Here is a 20,144-nt window from a genome sequence, read left to right as displayed (position 1 = left end):
ATTTTTGTACACTGTGCAATGTATAAAATGAAGTTCTATTTTTCAGTTTGCATATGGATTACAAATTATGACATTTGTTGAAAACACGATTCTTTTTCTAATGAATTGCCCTTGTACTTTTGTCAAAAATCAATTGACCAATGAAGCCATTATCACCCTGATACCAAAACCAGGCAAAGATACTACAAAAAAAGAAAATTATAGACCAATTTCTTTAATGAATATAGACACAAAAATCCTCAACAAAATACTTGCAAATCGAATCCAGCAGCACATTAAAAGAATTATACACCACGACCAGGTGGGATTTATTCCAGGTATGCAAGGCTGGTTCAACACAAGAAAATAAATTAATGTAATACAACACATCAATAAATCAAAGCAGAAGAACCACATGATCATCTCAGTTGATGCAGAAAAGGCATTTGACAAAATTCAACATCCTTTCCTATGGAAATACTTCAAAGAATAGGAATAGAAGGGAACTTTTTCAATATGATAAAGGCAATATATGAAAAACCCACAGCTAACATCACACTCAATGGGGAGAGACTGAAAGCTTTTCCTCTAAGATCAGGAACAAGACAGGGATGCCCACTGTCACCATTGTTATTCAACATTGTGCTGGAAGTTCTAGCTAGAGCAATTAGACAAGAAAAAGAAATAAAAGGCATCCAAATTGGAGAGGAAGAAGTAAAACTTTCACTATTTGCAGATGACATAATTCTATATGTAGGAAATGTAGAAAAATCTACAGCAAAGCTACTAGAACTAGTCAATGAATACAGCAAAGTAGCAGGCTACAAGATCAACACGCAAAGATCTGTAGTGTTCCTATACACAAATAATGTGCAACAAGAGGAGGAAATCAAGAAAAAAATCCCATTTACAATAGCAACCAAAAGAATCAAGTATTTAGGAATAAACTTAACCAAGGACACAAAAGACCTTTACATAGAAAACTGTAAGAAACTGCTAAAAGAAATTGAACAAGACCTGAAAAAATGGAAGAACATACCATGTTCATGGATTGGAAGACTAAATATAGTTATGATGGCAATTTTACCTAAACTGATTTACAGATTCAATGCAATACCAATTCAAATCCCAACAACTTACTTTACAGAAATAGAAAAACCAATAACTAAATTTATTTGGAAGGGTAAGGTGCCCCGAATAGCCAAAAATGTCTTGAGAAAGAGGAAAGAAGTGGGAGGTCTCACACTACCTGACTTTGAAGCATATTACAAAGCTACAGTGCTCAAAACAGCATGGTACTGGCATAAGGACAGATATACTGATCAATGGAATAGAATTGAGTGTTCAGAAATAGACCCTTACATCTATGGACAACTGATCTTTGATAAGGCAGTGAAGCCGAAGCAACTGGGAAAGAGCAGCCTGTTCAATAAATGGTGTTTGGAGAACTGGATATCCCTTTCCAAAGAATGAAAGAGGATGTCCATCTCACACCTTATACCAAAATTAACTCAAAGTGGATCAAAGACCTAAACATTAGCACCAAGACCATAAAACTCTTAGAAGAAAATGTAGGGCAATATCTTAAAGATCTTGTGAAAGGAGGTGGTTTCTTAGACCTCACACCCAAGGCACGAGCAACCAAAGAACAAATAGACAAATTGGATCTCCTCAAAATTAAACACTTTTGTACATCAGAGGACTTTGTCAGAAAAGTCAAAAGGCAACCTACACAATGGGAGATGATATTTGGAAACCACATATCAGATAAGGGTTTAATATCCCGAATATATAAAGGAATCCTGCATCTCAATAACAGAAAGACAAACAATCCAATTAAAAAATGGGCAAAAGACATGAACAGACATTTTTCTGAAGAGGAAATACAAATGGCTCAAAAGCATATGAAAAAATGCTCAACTTCACTGGCTATTAAGGAAATGCAAATCAAAACCACAATGAGATATCATCTCACACCTACCAGAATGGCCATTATCCAAAAAACAGAAAATGACAAGTGCTGGAGAGGATGTGGAGAAAGAGGCACACTTATTCATTGTTGGTGGGAATGTAGAATGGTGCAACCACTCTGGAAGACAGTATGGAGGTTCCTCAGGAAGCTAAATATAGATTTGCCATATGACCCAGCTATTCCATTGCTGGGTATATACTCAGAGGAACTGAAACTTAAGACACAAACAGACATTTGTAAACCAATGTTTATTGCAGCATTATTCACAATTGCCAAGAGATGGAAACAGCCCGAATGTCCATCAAAGGACGAGTGGATAAACAAACTGTGGTATATACACATGATGGAATATTATGCAGCTGTAAGACAGAACAGAGACATGGATCACGTAATAATGTGGATGAACCTTGAGGACATTATGTTGAGTGAAGTTAGCCAGAAACAAAAGGACAGATTCTGTATGGTCTCACTAATATGAACAGACATTAATGAACAAACTTTGGGAGTTAAAAGCTGACAACACAGGCGACCAAGAGATAGAAAGAGGGCAGAGATCAGCCATTTGATGCTGAAGGACTACAGAATGTTTAGGATTGATTGCATAGATCCAGAAATAGATAGCATAATACTGTGTGATGGTAGCACGGTATTGTAAGTACACTGAACAAAGATGTCTGTGAGTAAAGGTGAAAGAGGTGGGATAGGAGAATGTATGACAGCAGAGGTAAAGATAGATGATAAAGACTGGGACTGTATAACGTGGCAAAAACTGGAGTGGCCAATGACTGTTACTAAATATACAAATATAAAAATGTTTTTGCATGTGGGAAAGCAAATGAATGTCAACCATGTAGAAATTTGAAAAAGGGATGGTATTCAGGAAAAAACATAATCAAAGCAAACTGGAGTCTATGGTCAACAGTAACATTGTAATATACCTCCATTAAATGTAACAAAGGCAATATGCCAATGCTAAATGTATATGAGAGGGGGATATAGGGGAGTAATATGGGATTCTTGGTAGTGGTGTTATTTGCTGTCCTTAGTAGTATATTGTATTGTATGACATGTTATTTTTCTTTTTATCATTTTTTCTTATTGCTAAAAAAAAAAAAACAAACAATTTTTCTTGTAGTAATCAATATGTTCAAGTGCTGATTGTGGTGATAAATGTACAACTTTATGATGATACCATGAACAACTGATTGTACACTGTGGATAAATGTATGCTATGTGAATATAACTCTATAAAATTGTAGGAAAAAATATATATAGGAGTAAAAGTGTTGGAGAAAACATGGTGAGAGTGATGATGCCTCACCAATATGGACTAACTACAATGTGTAAACTCAGAATTGAATCTTAGAACATAGCCTAACGTGGACACAATAATTGTAATAGTCCCTAGATTGTAAGCTCTTACAGCAGTTAACTCTATCGCTGAATTGTAAGGCCTGTCTCTAAACTTTGAGATGCTGATCCCCTAGCGTATAACCTGACTGGTCTCTGGAACAATGCATATCTCTGAGACACCTGAAACTCAGAGCTAGAGCTCGGCAGATATGAATGTCAGTATTAGTGCATACAGCCACTGTCAAAAAAAAAAAAAAAAAGCTGAAAAAGAGCCCAGACTTCAATTAGTGATATGAATGAAGCAGGTCTGGTTAAGACCAGGGCAAGCCAGGCTAAAGGATAAAGGTTGAAACTGATTGTGTTTTAAAACTTCAACTTTCATATGAGACCAAGGGAAGAGATATCTATTTGGTACAGGATCTAAATTTTCTGAATGGTACAGCTCTACAGTCGATTTGTTCAGACACCACAATTGCATGGAACTTTGAATAGGAAGTGAGATACGGTAGGTTGGTATAGGTTGGAGTGAAATAGTGACACATCCTAGAGTAATTTGGGCAGACAATAAAAACTATGTTTACAGCCTCCCCCTCCCTAGCCCCAAGGATCTGGGGGAAGGTGCGGATGTGTTGGACATCCTCACCTGGACTGGTGTTGATGTTGTCACGAGCATCGGGACTGGCGGTTTGATGTGCTGAGCCCTCGAGCATGGGACTTGCTCTTATGAGGCTCATTACCACAAAGGAGAGTCTAAAGTTGTATGTAATGGTGCCTAAGAGTCTCCCCGTGAGTGCCTCTTTGTTGCTCAGATGTGGCCCTCTCTCTCTCTAACTGAGCCATCTTGACAGGTGAACTCGCTGCCCTCCCCACTACGTGGGACCCAACTCCCAGGGGTGTAAATCTCCCTGGCAACGCAGAGTATGACTCCCGGGGATGAATGTGGACCCGGCATTGTGGGACTGAGAGTATCTTCTTGACCAAAAGGGGGATGCAAAATGAGACGAAATAGTTTCAGTGGCTGAGAGATTCCAAATGGAGTCGAGAGGTCACTCTGGTGGACATTCTTATGCACTATATAGATAACACCTCTTAGGCTTTAATGTATTGGAATAGCTAGAAGTAAATACCTGAAGCTACCAAGCTCCAACCCAGCAGTCTGGACTCCTGAAGACAATTATATAATAATGTAGATTACAAGGGGTGACAGTGTGATTGTGAAGACCTTGTGGATCACACCCCCTTTATCTAGTGTATGGATGAGTGGAGGAATGGGGATAAAAACTAAAGGACAAATGGGGTGGGATGGGGGATGATTTGGGTGTTCTTTTTTCACTTTTATTTTTTATTCTTGTTCTGGTTCTTTCTGATGTAAGGAAAATGTTCAGAGATAGATTGTGGTGATGAACGCATAACTATGTTATCATACTGTGGACAGTGGATTGTATATCATGAATGATTGTATGGTATGTGAATGTATTTCAATAAAACTGAATTTAATAAAAAAAAAAAAATCAATTGACCATATATTTTTGCATCCATTTCTGGACTCTCTATTCTGTTTCGTTTATCTATCTTTATGGCAAACCATGATGTTTTAATTATTGTGGCTTTATAATAAGTATTAATATCAGGTTGAATTAACCCTCCCATTTTCACTTCTTTTTCACAGTTGTTTTGCTATTATAGGTCCTTTGCATTTCCATATGAATTTTAGAATCTGCTTTTTTGACCAAAAAAAAGCCTGTTGGAATTTTGATTGGAATTATATTGAATCTATAGATCAATTTGGGTATAACTAACATCTTATTAACTTTGAGTCTTCTGATACTAACAGTATATATTGCCATCTATTTAAGTCTTTTCAAATTTTTCTGAGCACTGTAGTTTTGTAGTTTTCAATATACAGGTCTTGTACATCTTTTGTCAGATTTATCCCTAAGTATTTCATATTTTTTGATGCTGATATAAATGCAATTGCATTTTTATTTCAATTTCTGATTGTTTATTGCTAGTATACAAAAATACAATTGAGTTTTGCACATTGATCTGGCATTCCCACAACTTTACTAAGCTAATGTGTTAGTTCTAGTAGTTTTTTTTGTAAAGTCAATAGTATTTTCTCCATAGACAGCCATGCCATCTGCCAAACAACAAACAAACAACAAAAAAAGAAAACATAAAAGGAACTTTTACTTCTCCCTTTCCAGTCTGGATGTCTTTTTCCTTTCTTATTGCACTGGCTAGAACTTCCAGTACAACGTTTAATAGAAGTGACAGTGACACCCTTGCCACTGCTTCATATATAAGGAAAAGCATCCAGTCAGTCTTTTGTCATTAAGTATGATATTAGCTATAGGTTTTTGTAGAAACCTTTTTTCAGGTTGAAGACCTTCCCTTCTATTCCTAGTTTACCATGAGTTTTTATAGGGAATACATATTGAATTTTACCAAATACTTTTTTCTGTCCTTATTGAAGTGATCACCTTTTTCTTTCTAGTCTGTTAATATGGTGAATTACATTGATTGATTTTCTAATGTTAAGCCAACCTTGCATTCCTGAGATACATTCCACTTGGTTGTGATATATTATCCTACTTATAATGCTGGATTCAATTTGCTAAAATTTTGTTAAGAAATTTTGCATTAATGTTCATGAGGGATATCAGTCTTAGATTCCTTTTCTTTTAATGTCTTTGTCTGCCTTTAGTATCAAGATAATGTTGGCTTGCTAGCTTCAGTTGGAAGTATTCCCTCTTCTGCAGTTCTCTTGAAGAATTTTTGTAGGAGTATTATTTCTTTTTAAAATATTTGGTAAGATAATATTTTATCTTATTAGAAGCCATCTGAGCCTAGAGTTTTCTTTGTGATAAGGTTTTAACTTCAAATTCAGTTTCTTTAATAGATATAAGATTATTTAGGTTATCTTTTTTTCTAGAATGGGCTTTTGTAGTCTGTGGCTTCTAAGGAATTTATCCATTTCATTTAAGTGGTGGAATTTATTGGCATAAAGTCATTTGTAATTTTCCCTTATTATGCTTTTACTACCTGTTGAATCTGTAGTGATGTTGCCTCTCTCATTCCCAATGTTGGTAACTTGCTCTCTTATTTTTTTTCCTGATAAGCCTGGTTGGAGTTCTATTAATTGTATTGATCTTCTAAAAGTACCAGTTTTTGGTTTCATTCATTTTCTCTATTGTTTTTCTGTTTAATATTTCATTAATTTTTGTTCTAATACTTATTGTTTCCTTTCTTCTCCTTATTTGGAGTTTTATTTGGTCTTTAATTTTTAATGCTTATGGGGAAAGCTGAGGTCATTGATTTGAGACACTTCTTTTTTTAATGTAGATACTTTAGTGCTATAAACTATCCTCTAAGATATGTTAGCTGCATCCCACAAATTTTGATACGCTTTATTTTTATTTACATTCAGTTCAAGGTATTTTCTCATTTCCCTTTTGACTTCTTCTTTTACCCAGGGGTTATTTAAAAGTATGATATTTGGTTTCCAAATATAATGTTTAGGGATTTTTTTAAAGCTCTTTTCTGTGATTGATTTCTAATTTAATTCCATTGTGATCAGAGACTATATTTTGTGTGTCTTAAATCCTTTTAAATTTATTGAGACTTATTTTATGGCTCATAACATTATATTAGTGAAAAGGTGCACTTGAAAAAAAAGTGTATTGTGCTGTTGTTAGAGGGGTGTTCAGTGCGTGACAATTAGGTCAAATTAGGTGATAGTTTGTTCATTTCTTTTATATACTTAATGATTTTATATCTCTTTGGTCTATCAATTATTGATAGCATGTACATACATGTTTGACATTATTGAACTAATGTTTCATTAACACTTAGTAAGAGAATAATCCTGTAAACGTCATCTGGAAGATCTTGCTATCATTGATGCATAAAAGAATCTTTCCTTAATAAAAAGAATATGAAGCTGGCTCACTGACCTGCAAATGGGCAGCTACTGGGTATGGGTTGAAATACCCATGGCGATGGTTCTGAAATTCTGGAGAAGAGCAAAGTATTACACAGGAAATTCAGCCACCATAATTGTCTCCAGTAGAGAGAACCTAACAGACATTAACAATGGGTAAAATTGGGAAAGATATTGTGCCAGTTTGAATATGTCATGTCCCCCAAACACCATTATCTTTGATGTAATCTTGTGTGGGCAGATGTTATCAGTGTTGATTAGATTTCTTTGAGTGTTTCTTTGGAATGTGCCCCACCCAGCTGTGGGTGATGACTCTGATTGGATAATTTCCATGGAGGTGTTGCTCCGCCCATTCGGGGTGGATCTAAGTTGATCAGTGGCGCCATATAAACGAGCTGACATAACAGAAGGAACTCAGCACAGCTGTGAGTGATGTTTTGAAGAGGAGCTACAGCCAAGAGGGACACTTTGAAGAAAGCACAGGAGCTACAGATGAGAGACAGTTTGAAGACAGCCGTTGAAAGCAGACTCTTGCTCCAGAGAAGCTGAGAGAGGACAAATATCCCAAGTGCAACGAAGAGTGACATTTTTGAGGAACTGCAGCCTAGAGAGGAACGTCCTGGGAGGAAGCCATTTTGAAACCAGAACTTTAGGGCAGACGTCAGCCACATATCTTCCCAGCTAACAGAGGTTTTCCGGACACCATTGGCCATCTTCCAGTAAAGGTCCCGATTGCTGATGTGTTACCTTGGACACTTCATGGCCTTAAGACTGTAGCTCTGTAACCAAATAAACCCCCTTTATAAAAGCCGATCTATCTCTGGTGTTTTGCATGCTGGCAACATTAGCAAACTAGAACAGATGTCAAAAAGCTACTGTCAGGTCCAGATGGTATTATAGGTTTAAAAAAAAAGAAAAATCCTTCATGAAGAAGAAAGTTCTTAAGCAACATGATGGATTCAGAGACCCATGGAAAGAGGCCACCAATCATAACAGCTTCAAAACAAGATGTATCACCTCATATTACAAATGTTTGTGAAATGAAGCATTACTTATGTGGCTACTGTGCAACTTTCAACAATTTGGAAATCATTTTTCCTGTTCAGAAGGTCATCTTTCAGCAACAGCTATATGGAATCAAAACCTAGGATGCAATACTTCAGTTGAGGAGAGATGGAATCTGAAACTTGTATCACGGATTCCTTCCCCTATTAATGCAGAAGACAACTACACTGGCCCTTATGTTTGCTCTGTATGAGAATTTTACTTACCTTCTCCATAAACAAGTCAGCACCCCAGAGTTTGTAACTTGTAGTGTGACAGCAATACTCACAGGGGCAACGAACAATTTTTACTCCGTTTGAAAGAGTTCAAACATTGCTTCAAGTCCACAAGCATCATAAGACATTTACAAACACTTATCAGGCTTTCAGGGCACTGAACTCCCATGGAATTGGAGAGTACTTTTGAGGCTCGGTGTCCATGACGGATTCAACAATGTCCTTTTTTTGGCCTTTGAGGTCCCATTTAAGGAGAATTTGCCTACTGCAAGGACTCATAGTGCTCATTTGGTCAATGATTTTATCTGTGGAGGACTACTAGGTGCTATGTCAGGATTCTTGTTTTTTCCACTTAATGTTGTAAAAAGTACTTGCAGTCTCAGATTGGTGGGGAATTTCAATATTTCCCCAAGGTTTTCCAAAAAAATCTGATTAGAAAGGGACAAGAAACTTACAAACCTTTTCAGAGGTGCCCGTCTGAATTACCATTGATCCTTCATATCTTAGGGCATAATCAGTTCATTTTAAGTTATATGAAAGAAATCATTAGTTAACTGCCATTTATCAACCAAATAGACCTAAGAAGAAGGCAGTTTGGTCTAGTTCCTAATTGGCCACATACAAGTTGGTATCATAAGTCTGGGGTACAGTGAAGTATGGGCAAAGCTGTTTCCTTTAAGTACCAACAACAACAGAATAAAAGGTTTCAATAGGGGAAAATATATGAAAACAGTACTCAGAAATGTTACTTAGGAGACTTAGATCTTGAAATGATGCCAATTGAGAGTTTCAGTCAGATCAATCTATGAAGTTATACATGGTAAGAACCCTGTGCTCCAAATGCTGATGATATGATAATTTTGTGATTCAACGTTTTTTCCTTTTTCTTACAAAAATATTCTCACATAAGATTTTCACCTAGAGAACTGTTTGAAAAAATTTCTGAAATTTAATTTCTGTCTCAGCAGGAAAATAAAACATGTTCAGTTATTGGTATCTGCCAAGGGTGCAAGGGTGGGAGCTGGAAGAACACACGCCAAGTATTTGATATTCCTGGTCTTGAGAGAAAAGGCAAGTCTGGTTTCCAAATCCACTTTCACATGATATCTGCTGAGTTGAATTATATTTCTGATGAATTAGGAAAACTATGCAAAGGGATTTAGTTAGGCTTTTCCAAATTAAAATCAACAGAGAAGGCTTAGGAAACCTTGTTAGGATATAGATTTTTATAAGGGTAAGGGGAAGTTAGGAAGTACAAGCATCCGTCTCAGAATTTCTTTTGAGGCAGGTCACTAGGCCCAGTGGTCTGGCAAAGGAACTCTGGAGCAGGCATCTGCTGCTGCCTTCCCCAGGGCTCGGCCATCATGATGATTCAGCTGCTCTCTGCCTCTTCCTTTACTGCTCCTGGCATCACAAACTAACTCTAATTATCTTTGCCTCAAGGCTTCTGCTTTCTGCCTTTTTTCTTTATGTCTCCCTGCTACATTCCTCTCTGTACATCTCAATTGCAAATTCCCTGCCAAGAGTGATAAGTCGGCAAGTGACCCTTCAGACTGGGTAGAATTTTCATGCCAAGTTACCTGGAGACACTAGAGAGCCTGTAAACAGCTCTCCTTACATCAGGGTCCCTCCCTAGTTGGATCACCTGTGGCTTTGGTGGCAGGATCGCGAAGTACAAAGTCCATTATAGAGGAGGAACCACGGTTTTGGCAGGAACTTTGAGGAACCCCGGCAGGGGGCAGTATATCTGGCAGACTTGGAACTTGGCTTGTCCATTACTGCTGTCTTCTACAGTAGAATATATATTGATTGGACTTGCTTGGTATCAAATGGAAAACAAATTTCTCTATGCTGTGCTAAAGCAATGGTTTTTAAACTATGCTTGACAGAATATCTTGAGTTCTGCCCAAAGGAGAGACTTAGAAAGGAGGACTTGAAGCTCCCTAAGCCCTCCTTCAACCAAAGTGGTTTTAATTTATTTGCTTCTATATATTGGATTTTTCAAAAGTCGTTTTTGTCATTTGAAGATTCCAGTATTCAAAAATAGTTTGAAAGCCACTGAGCTATAGGAGCAGAGAAACTTTTGTTTGGCTAATTTTTTAAGTAGTGAGGCTTTCATCTTTAAAAAATATGAGTTAACAAGACATATAATGAAATGCAACATCTCACTTGATACATTTTATCTAGTTTTCTGTAAAAAGCTCCTGTGAAGGATGAATAGGAAAACAGAATAAGGATATTTAACATCATATTCATCATCACAGTTGCTTTTATGTCTTGGATATTACCATGGAAATTGTTTAATTATGATTGTTAATATATGTTTGATGTGTGAAATCTAAATCTTGATGGCAATGAGCAAACTACAAATTCATGATGATTAAAGTAACATATTGTTAGGGCTGTCTTTTTTTTTTTTTTTTTTTTTTTTTGTTACAGAGATAGAGAGCTGCCACATCAGTGTAGAAGTCATGTCAATAGCTATTTACCTTAACAGTTAACTATTTTGGAAGAATCGGGATGCATCAAAGCAATGATCATGCTTCTATGTTAGGTCAATGCATACATTGTGTTTTGCTGTAACAATCATTTTCAGTTTGCTCAGTCTTGAGGGTAGAATTATCATCAGCCAAGAACATTTTCCAAAATCTGAAGGCATCTTGATAGTAATCATGAATTTATGTTACTTTTATAATTGAAGAACCATATCTTATTCTAAGACTTAGGACATCCCAAAACCTAGCACTTACTTAAAAGGTGATTCATCCAATAAAAATGTCAAGCCATTGATACTTGCAAATAAAACTGTTTTCTAAGCATTCCACTCCTTAGGCTGCGGAAATACCTTCTCCTCAGAGTATCTCCAATGTGCCCTCTTTAACCAATGCAAAGATGAGAGCTTTCCTTAGTGTCCTCTTAGAATTTCAGTGTATCTCCAATTTAAGCAGAAAATTACTCAACTTGTCTTATTTCCTAGAAAATTTGTCAGGATAAATGTGTGAAATACCACAGTTCCTCATCTGGCAGAACTCCCAGATGTGCACACTGTTGTTGTACCTCTCATCAGTCCTGGCTGGGATTACTCCAAGGAAATCTCACAGTTGCCACCGCTGAGTGCAAATGGGAGTAACACATGTACGGGAGTTTTTTTCTCCATGGGTCATTTCCAATTTTCTGTAACACGCTGATTGTGCATACACTGTTGGTCATGTTTTGGTTCATATATGCATCAAAAATGGGGAGGTTAGGGTGAAAGCAGTAATGAATTTTACATGGAAGGGGATGAGCATCGGGGTCAACTAACCATAGCGGAAACATTATCTAATGCCAGTGAGGTTCGGATGAATGGCTTGGTGGGGGAGGAGGGTCTGTATTAAAGCCTGCTAACCTGATAGTCGCTGAGAGGTTCAGAGTTTGCACTAATAAAATCCTGTTACACATCTTCACAACTCCTCAAAGATCAATATCACAGTGCACATGTAAATTATATCCAGGTGTATTTTACTAGCCAGGGCAAGGGAGAGAGAGGAAATCCTAGTGATGCCTTTTATGATATGATTTCCAGAGGCTGAGGTCCTTGATTGCTTTATGATATTAATAGTAAATCCACACGTGAGAGCATCCTCAGATGCCCAAGGATGTACCATGTAAAACGATAGGAATTTTGTGCCACACCTGGAGAATAAACAGGAGATTTAGAAAATGCAAGGCCTTTATTAATTGAGGACAGGAGATATTGTGAATTTACTTGTAGACAGGATTGTTTCTGTGTTTGTTTTCCCTTATCAACATGGATCATCTGTCTCCCTCCACCCTCCCTTCCTTTCACCCTTCCTTCCTTTCTTCTAGTTCTGAATGGGTTTAGTTTCCTTCTTAAATCAGTTTTTTTTCCATTCAGAGAAATGTAAAGAAGATATCCCTTACTGACATTTAAAATAAACAAAAATAACTAGTTTGCTAGGCTGCCAAAAGCAGATACCAGGAAACATGTTGGCTTTTAACAATGGGAATTTACCTTATAAGCTTACTGTTTTGAGGCTGAAAAAAAATGTCCAAATCAACGCATCATCAGGCGATGCTTTCTTCCTGAAGACCAGCTGCTGGTGATCCTGGATTCTTCTGTTACATTGAGGCAGGTAGAATAGGGCATCAAGGCTATGGTCCCTGGTCTTCTACTCAGCTTCGAAAGAGTTAACACAGATCTGCAAGCTTCAACTGCAGACTTCATGGAGCTAAAATTTCTCCTAAAAGCTTTGAAGCCACCCCAAACCATAAAAACTTGTAAAATCATGGCCCAAAGCAAACTCTTAGTTAATGACAAGAAGCGTGGGGTCATAAGGATTGTTAAATATCTACACATTGACAAATTTTGGATATGTGAAGGCAAGCTACAAGTCCTGATAACTATCTCATTGTAAAACAAAGAAGACACCTAGTTAATGCAAACCTTGTAAGCCCCTGGTGTTCAAAGGTTACTATGGAAAACTGGTACCAGCAAAACTTTCCTATATAACAAGCCAATCCCATCTCACTCAGTGCATGCTTCTCCTTTGAACATGCCCACGTTATCTCTTTAACATGTATCTTTCTCTTTTTCTTTAATAAACTTTACTACTTATTCTCACTGGTCCCTCTTGTCTCTGAATTCTTTCCATGGCGAGAGTCCCAAACCTGGAACGGGGTTCTGCCTGGCACTGTTGCCAGCAGGGCACCAGGTACAATGTAGCCAGGCACGTACATGGCAGTGTCTGCTGATCTCTCCCTTTTCTTCCAGATTTCATTGCTTTCAGCTTCTTGCTTCTGTGACTTTCTCTCTCTCTGTTTGAATTTCATCCTCTTATAAAGGACTCCAGTAAGACGATTAAGACCTACTCTGGGCCATGCTTTAACTGAGGTAACCTAATCAAAAGGTCCTACTTACAATAGCTTTACACCCACAGGAATGGATTTGCTTTAAGAGCATGATTTTCTGAGGTCTATATAGTTTCAACACCTGGTTAGAAAATAGAAAATTCAAAAATGGCTAAAACTGGGCAAAAACTGCTAAAAAAATTACAAGCCACCTCGCCCCTCCTAAATTGACCCCTTTCCAGCCAGTCTTTCATCTCAAAGATAACTGCTGTGTAACAGTTTTTTATGACTCATTCATGACACAAAAGAATATATATGCATACATGTGTGTTCATATGTATGTTTCAATCTATCTGTCTTCTTTTTTCAACTATAAAATAGGGACCACTCTATACGCACGTCTTTACTTGCTTTTTAAACATATTGCGAAGTATTAAAAACATTTCTATGTATAGATTTATGTTATCTTTTATGCACCAGAATTTGCATTTATAGTTTTGCCATTATTTTATTCCATGAATTCCTTATCTGATGGAATTGTTTCTTTTTTTTTTTTGCCATTACAAATAATGCTTTAAATAATGAAGATTTGTACCTATGTCCATGGATCTAGGTGAACTCCCATCGGTATATCCATAAACTAAGTTTCCTATAATGGGATTGGTTCCTCAAAGGATATATGCAATTAAAATTTTTATAGATAATGCCAAATTGCCCTCCAAGTGGGTATTCAAATTTATACTTCCACCAATAGGGTACAAGAGCCTTTTTTTCCTATCAGTACCTTCACCAGTACTGAGTGTCATCCAATTTCCTTCCTTCCTTCCTTCCTTCCTACCTTCCTTCCTTCATCTTTCTTTTTTACCAAATTGATAGGCATCTCATTGTTTGATAATTGTTTCCTTTATTATAAGTATCATTCATATATTTATTGGCCATTTATACTTTTTGTACTATAAGCTGCATGATAATGTCTTTTGCCCATTTTTCTATTGGTTTGCTCATCTTTTAATTCATTTGAGTGAGATCTTTGTAAATTAAGGAATTGGCATATCCATCTGTCAAAAGTTTCTAATAGTTAAAATGAATTATTTTTCCCTTCATTGCAACAGATGGAATTCTTAATCTCTCCTATAAAAAGAATTCCAGCCTGATTCCATTTAAAATGAGATGTAGGAGATGACAAAAACAAAAATATCACCTATTTGAAAGGATAAGTGAACAGCAAGAAGGCAACATGGTGTACCTAAGGGAAATCTGATGGATCAAAGTTGAGAAAGCAACCAAATATTCATGCCTTTATAATCTGCATAAAACTTGTACATCAGAACTTCAAAAAGCTGACTCTTTCATGTAGCTCTTCAGTATCTTTCATAATCCTGAATCTTCCAAGTTTTTAGAAATGTTACTGACAAATTCTAAGTTCCTTTTTGAGCATCTTAGCAGCACTGTGGAATAGTATTAAGCAACTCTTTAAGTTAAAATGATGACGACTTATACTAGAAGATAGTCAGAGTACAGCAGGAGAAGCATGTTGTAAAAAGGCCATCATGATTGGGGTCGGTAGAGTTAGATTCTAAGTGTGCCTCTGTTACTCTCTTGCCATGAAATCTTGTAACTCCCTGAAGTTCTTTGTGCCTCAGTTTTCTCATCTATAAAATGAAATTAACTTTTCTATCAAATAGGGTTGTTTCATGAATTAAAAGAACTTGGGGTAAAGCATTTTGCAAGCCATATAGCACTCACAATTACTTTGCTGGAAAGTAATAAAAATGTAGTATTAAGCCCAGCAATGTCTTATTGGTTCCTGATTGTTCTCCAACTTGTGAAAGACTGTGGTATTGATTACAAAAGATAATACGAAAACTTCTTATGAAATGAATATAAACAGAGCCTTAATTTCATTTTACTTCCTTCATATTTAAACAACTGACATACTTTGAGTAACTGTGCACATTTTAGCTTCTTGTTTGATCATGTTCAACATATGTCTTCAAATATAGAAATGATTGGAATTGGAATCATCAACAAATCCAAGGCAGTCTTTTGCAAAAATGATTTCCCTGTTATGGGGAATGAAATATTTAAGGCATATAAAGTAAAATGTAAAAGAATTCTGTTAGATAGATTCCTAGATGAGAAATATTTTGAAAATATTCCTATATTAATTTCCAAACATTTGGAGAAGGTTTTTTCCTTTCAAAAAAGAAATTGTTTTTAATGCTTAAAATTACAAGGCTTATGTAGTCCCCATGTCCACATTGTCCCCAGAGACATTTATATCAAAACTCAGAATTTTGAGCCACCTTATAGTTTTGAAACTTGATTCAGAACCACTCAACCTTGTCACTGCAGAGGGTGTTATTATTGAAGTGCAAATGGCCTATTTTGTTGAAATTGCCAGAGAACAATACTGATGATCTGAGAAGCAGCCCTCATTCTGGAGGTTCAGGAAGCATAAAAATCCAAGTTACCATTCCTAGGAGAATTCTTTTCTTATAAAAGAAGATGAGTTGGTTTAATTGTAACACACATAGCAGAAAGGACGTATCATTAGACATGTAGGGACTCCTCAAAAATATGTTTGCTCTTTCATCTCTTTTACACACACACACACACACTCACCCCTCAGATATTTCCATTTGGTGCCTACCTCTTGGATAGACAACCTCAAGCATGAGGAAAGCAAAGGGAGTTTCTGAGCTCCTGGTAGGTTATTTCTCAGGAGCTGTTGCTTCTTTGTCTCTCTGTTTCCTTAGATCAGGTTTGTCTTTCTTAACCTTTACATTACTTGATCTCATCTCATGATGGCACCAGTGGGCTTTTATGTTTCCAGAAGTATAGATTGGGACATTCTTGGATGAGTAGTCTGATGACTTTTGACTTCCTACCTCTCAGAATCCTGGCTCCATTTTTTAAACTGCTGATTGTTTTCTCAGAAGATTTTGTGTGCTCTGGATTTTAAGCCATTTCTGGCCTCTATCAGTAACTGACATGAAGAGTATCCAAACTCCATGATGGTTCCTTGTGCACAATGTTTTTAATGGATTCACTCCATTTTTCACTATTATCTTAACTGCATTTACTGCTACAGTGAAGGTCAGTACAACATCAAAGTGTCTTTTGATACTTTCCTTACCTTGAGCCTATGCTCAGAAATTGTGCCTCCTTTTCAAATCCAGATGATCCCCTTGCTAAACTTTCTGTATTCACAAGCAAGCCTGCCATCCATCTACCATCCTGAATAAACAGATGCTTTAACATATGGAGAATTTCCAACAGAATTTCCCTCCGTGTGCTTTTGGGATACTGTTTCTCCTGTATTTCTGGCTCTTTCTTCTTCCTAGCTCCTTTTTCCTCCTTGCCTTTTTTTAAAGCATTAATCACTATGTAACATTATACTATATTTATTTTTTTGTTTGTTTATTATCCATCTCCCTGACTAGAATGTAAAATTTTATGAATTCAGAGGCCTTCCCATTTTTATACCCCTCTCTTTCCCAGAACCTAGAAAAGCACTCTGGTACATAGTAGGTGCTTACTAAATATCTGCTGAATGGATGAATGAATGATTTGTGGAACCTCAGGCAAGTTACTTCTCATTTTAAAGTTTCCTTTTTGTTGCCTGCAAAATGAAGGTATTAAACTAAATTAGATGATTCTAAGGACCATTCACATCTTATGGTTGGAATTCAGAATGGTATAGGTGGTAACCCAGGCGAGTCGGGAGAGTGAAGGAGGGGGGCAGATAATTGCACAGGGTGAGTAATCTGTGTGCCCCAGAATAGGGGGGTGAGGGAAGGGCTTTCTGAGGAAAGCAGAGTAACTCACATGCCTATCCAGGGAAAGAGAATCCAGGCAGCGGGAACTGCAGATGCAAAAGCCTTAAGAGAGGAGTGTATTTTGTGTGTTCAAGTAATGGCAAGGAGGAAGGTATAGCTGAAGTATAGTGGACAAGGGAGGGGGGACTAAAAATAAGTTCAGAGAGGTAGCCAGTGGTCAGTTTGTGTTTGTGTGTTTGTATGATGTGCATGTGTATGTGTTTGTTAAGGGAAGGGAATGTGTGTGTGATATGGTGTGCATGGTAGGTGTACAGTGTAGTGCATATGTGTGTGTAGCATGTGTGTGCTGTGAGATGGTCTGTGTGTATGTGTGTTTGGTGTGGGAGGAGAGTGTGTGTGTGGTATGGTGTCTGTGGTATGTATACAGTTTGCTGTGTGTGTAGTGTGTGTGTGGTATGTACATACATATGTATTTGATGTGGGAGGAGAGTAAGTGTGGTGTGGTGTATGTGTGTGTGATGTGTATGCTTAGCAGTGTGTAGGTACTGAAGTTACTACTCTTCTTACAACAAAAGCTGATCAAGACTCATCCTGCCTGGTGGTTTAAATGCCCCAGCTTGAAAAGAAAAGAAATACTCCATTTTTTATTGTTTCCTTTGTAACAAGCTCATGGGATTGAAACACAACCTTCCATATGTTGCTGCATACTAATAAGGAATTTTGCTTATTAAATAATCCATATTTTCAATAATGCATTGATGGTTTCTGAGAAAGAATAATATTGATTTGCTTGTGCTATATCATCATGATGACTGAAATTGAACATTGTACAATTTGTAACTATATAAAGCAAAAAAGCACAGATGCCAAAGCAACTCAGTAATACATTTTAAATAAGTAGAGTTTCAAGATTTGTTTGTTTGGGCTAAAATATGAGCTTGAAAGCCCAAGGATTCTTGACCTACATTATCTAGTCTCTTATGCCCCTGGCATCTTGGGCTGCCAATAAATGTATCAAAGTCTCAGGGACAGCAAAATATGTTGTCACTTTCAACACTGTTATACATGTTAATATCTGTACCCAAACATCTCTCCTCATTTAATCAGTGAAATGAAATGATATACTGTCTCCGTCTAGACCCAATAGAAAATACAGCCAAGATTGAAATACTAAACATTTGCTTCACAACTGAGATTTCAGCTATCTCAGTTGACAGTGAAAAATGCTTCACATATTTGACAGAAGACATAACAGATTTTTCCCATAGTTGTGATCATAGCACTTGTAGGCAAAAAAATAAAAACTATCCAAAATACAATGGATAGAAAGAGGCAAGAAAGGAAGCAAGCATGGTTGGCCGGTTTGTCTCTGGGTATACCAAGATATGTTACATGCTGAATATCATGAGCAAAAACAAGAAAAAATCTTTCTTAGCTTAAGAGTGATGTAGGTCCTAAAGTGGCCTCTATCTAAGGATAATTTTTAAGACATTCTTGGTACTTTCAGACAACAGATTACACGTCTCTAAGCTGTTTTGTACTTAAGAGTTTGAGTTTGCCAGAGGTACTCAGGATGAAATTGTATTGTATACTAGTTGAATGCTTCAACTCGGCAATCAGAAAACTATGGTTTGAGTTCTTGTTTTGCTGTTTGCTAGCCAATGAACCTTGGGTAGATGGCTTAATTTCCTCCTTGCTAAGTTTAGGTTTAAGATATAAAATGGGGCTGATGATAGAGTGAGGAATAAATGAGCCAATATATGTAAAGTATCTGGCACAAAGTAAGCACTCAGTGTTAACTATTAATATTCCATTCTTGTGTTGGTTTTAAAAATATGTATAACAGCTAATAATAAATCCATACAATTTTCAAAGTGTTTTCACGTACATTATCTGATGTGCTACACACAACAACCTTATATAGTAGGCAGAGCAGAGATTGAACCATTTGACAAAAGAGGAAACAGTCCAAGAGAAGATCCATGACTTTCCCAAGGCCCCACCACTACCTTGTCATGGAACCTTGATGTAAATCCAAGTTTTCCAAGTCCCAGTGATCTTTCCAGTAGACCAGTTGATCTAATACAATATTGAGTTGACATGTGGCTCTAGAGCAAATAAAAGAGATTTCAACAGAAATGCCATTTCCATGTAGTGGGAGAGGTAATGTCTGGGCTAAGGTGCTGCAAGAGTTAACCCAGGCAGACCCAGCCCAAATCCAAGCCTATGAACCAGTTTCCAAATTTGGTGCATAAACCAATTTCCAAATATGATGCAAATACCAATTCTCTGAGACAATGGGCATTTGCAGCTATTGCAGTGAGTGACCACACCTGGAAAGGCTGCCTTTGATCTAGTTATAGTGGGAGCACCATAGCTCTACTTAGGGCCCTTCAGCATCTGGGAGTGTCACAAACTCTCCACTCTGGGAGACCTCCCACAGAGTGAAAGGGAAAGTGTTGTTACTATAACTTAATTATCTACATTGAAGTAAGGGTTTTATTGCTGGCATATTCAAAAGTTCATCAGAAGAGTTAGCAAATGAACAGTTAGCACTCAAGCAACAGAAACTCATCGCAAAATGGCTGAAAGAGCAAGCAGATTTATCTCACGTATTCAGTAGTCCCGTCATAGTACAGCCCCAGGATTGTTCAATTCAGTACCTAGACAACATCATCAAAAAACGCAAGTTATAGCTTTCGCTCTTCGGTCCTTAGTATGTAGGTTAGCTTTCCTCATGATTACAAATGACTACAGCAAGTCCAGGCTTCACATCTTCACACTCTATGACACAAAGACAAAAAATGGGACTTTTCCTCATGTCTCTTTTAAAGAGCTAAGAAACCTTTCCCAGCATCCCTCATGTACCAGGGGTCAAAACTGATTCATCCTAAGCCAGTCACCAAAGAGAATGAAATTATCTCCATTGACTTAATGCAGTCAAAATTCAATACCTAGTACTGGGAATGAGACCAGCATTTCCT

The 20,144-nt window shown here is 37.1% G+C and overlaps 1 protein-coding gene and 1 pseudogene across 3 annotated transcripts in view; both read left to right on the top strand.

Annotated features, from left to right (window-relative positions):
- Positions 1-20,144, top strand: part of PCED1B (PC-esterase domain containing 1B) — a 266,494-nt gene that overhangs the window by 49,689 nt on the left and 196,661 nt on the right. The gene's annotated exons all lie outside the window — the stretch shown is intronic.
- On the top strand, positions 7,986-9,055 carry LOC119542834 (annotated as a pseudogene).

The sequence above is a fragment of the Choloepus didactylus genome, chromosome 8 (genome assembly GCF_015220235.1).
Source record: "Choloepus didactylus isolate mChoDid1 chromosome 8, mChoDid1.pri, whole genome shotgun sequence".
Lineage (NCBI taxonomy): Eukaryota > Metazoa > Chordata > Mammalia > Pilosa > Megalonychidae > Choloepus > Choloepus didactylus.
Note: the sequence above shows the minus strand (reverse complement) of the source record. Positions and strands in the feature narration are given on the sequence as shown.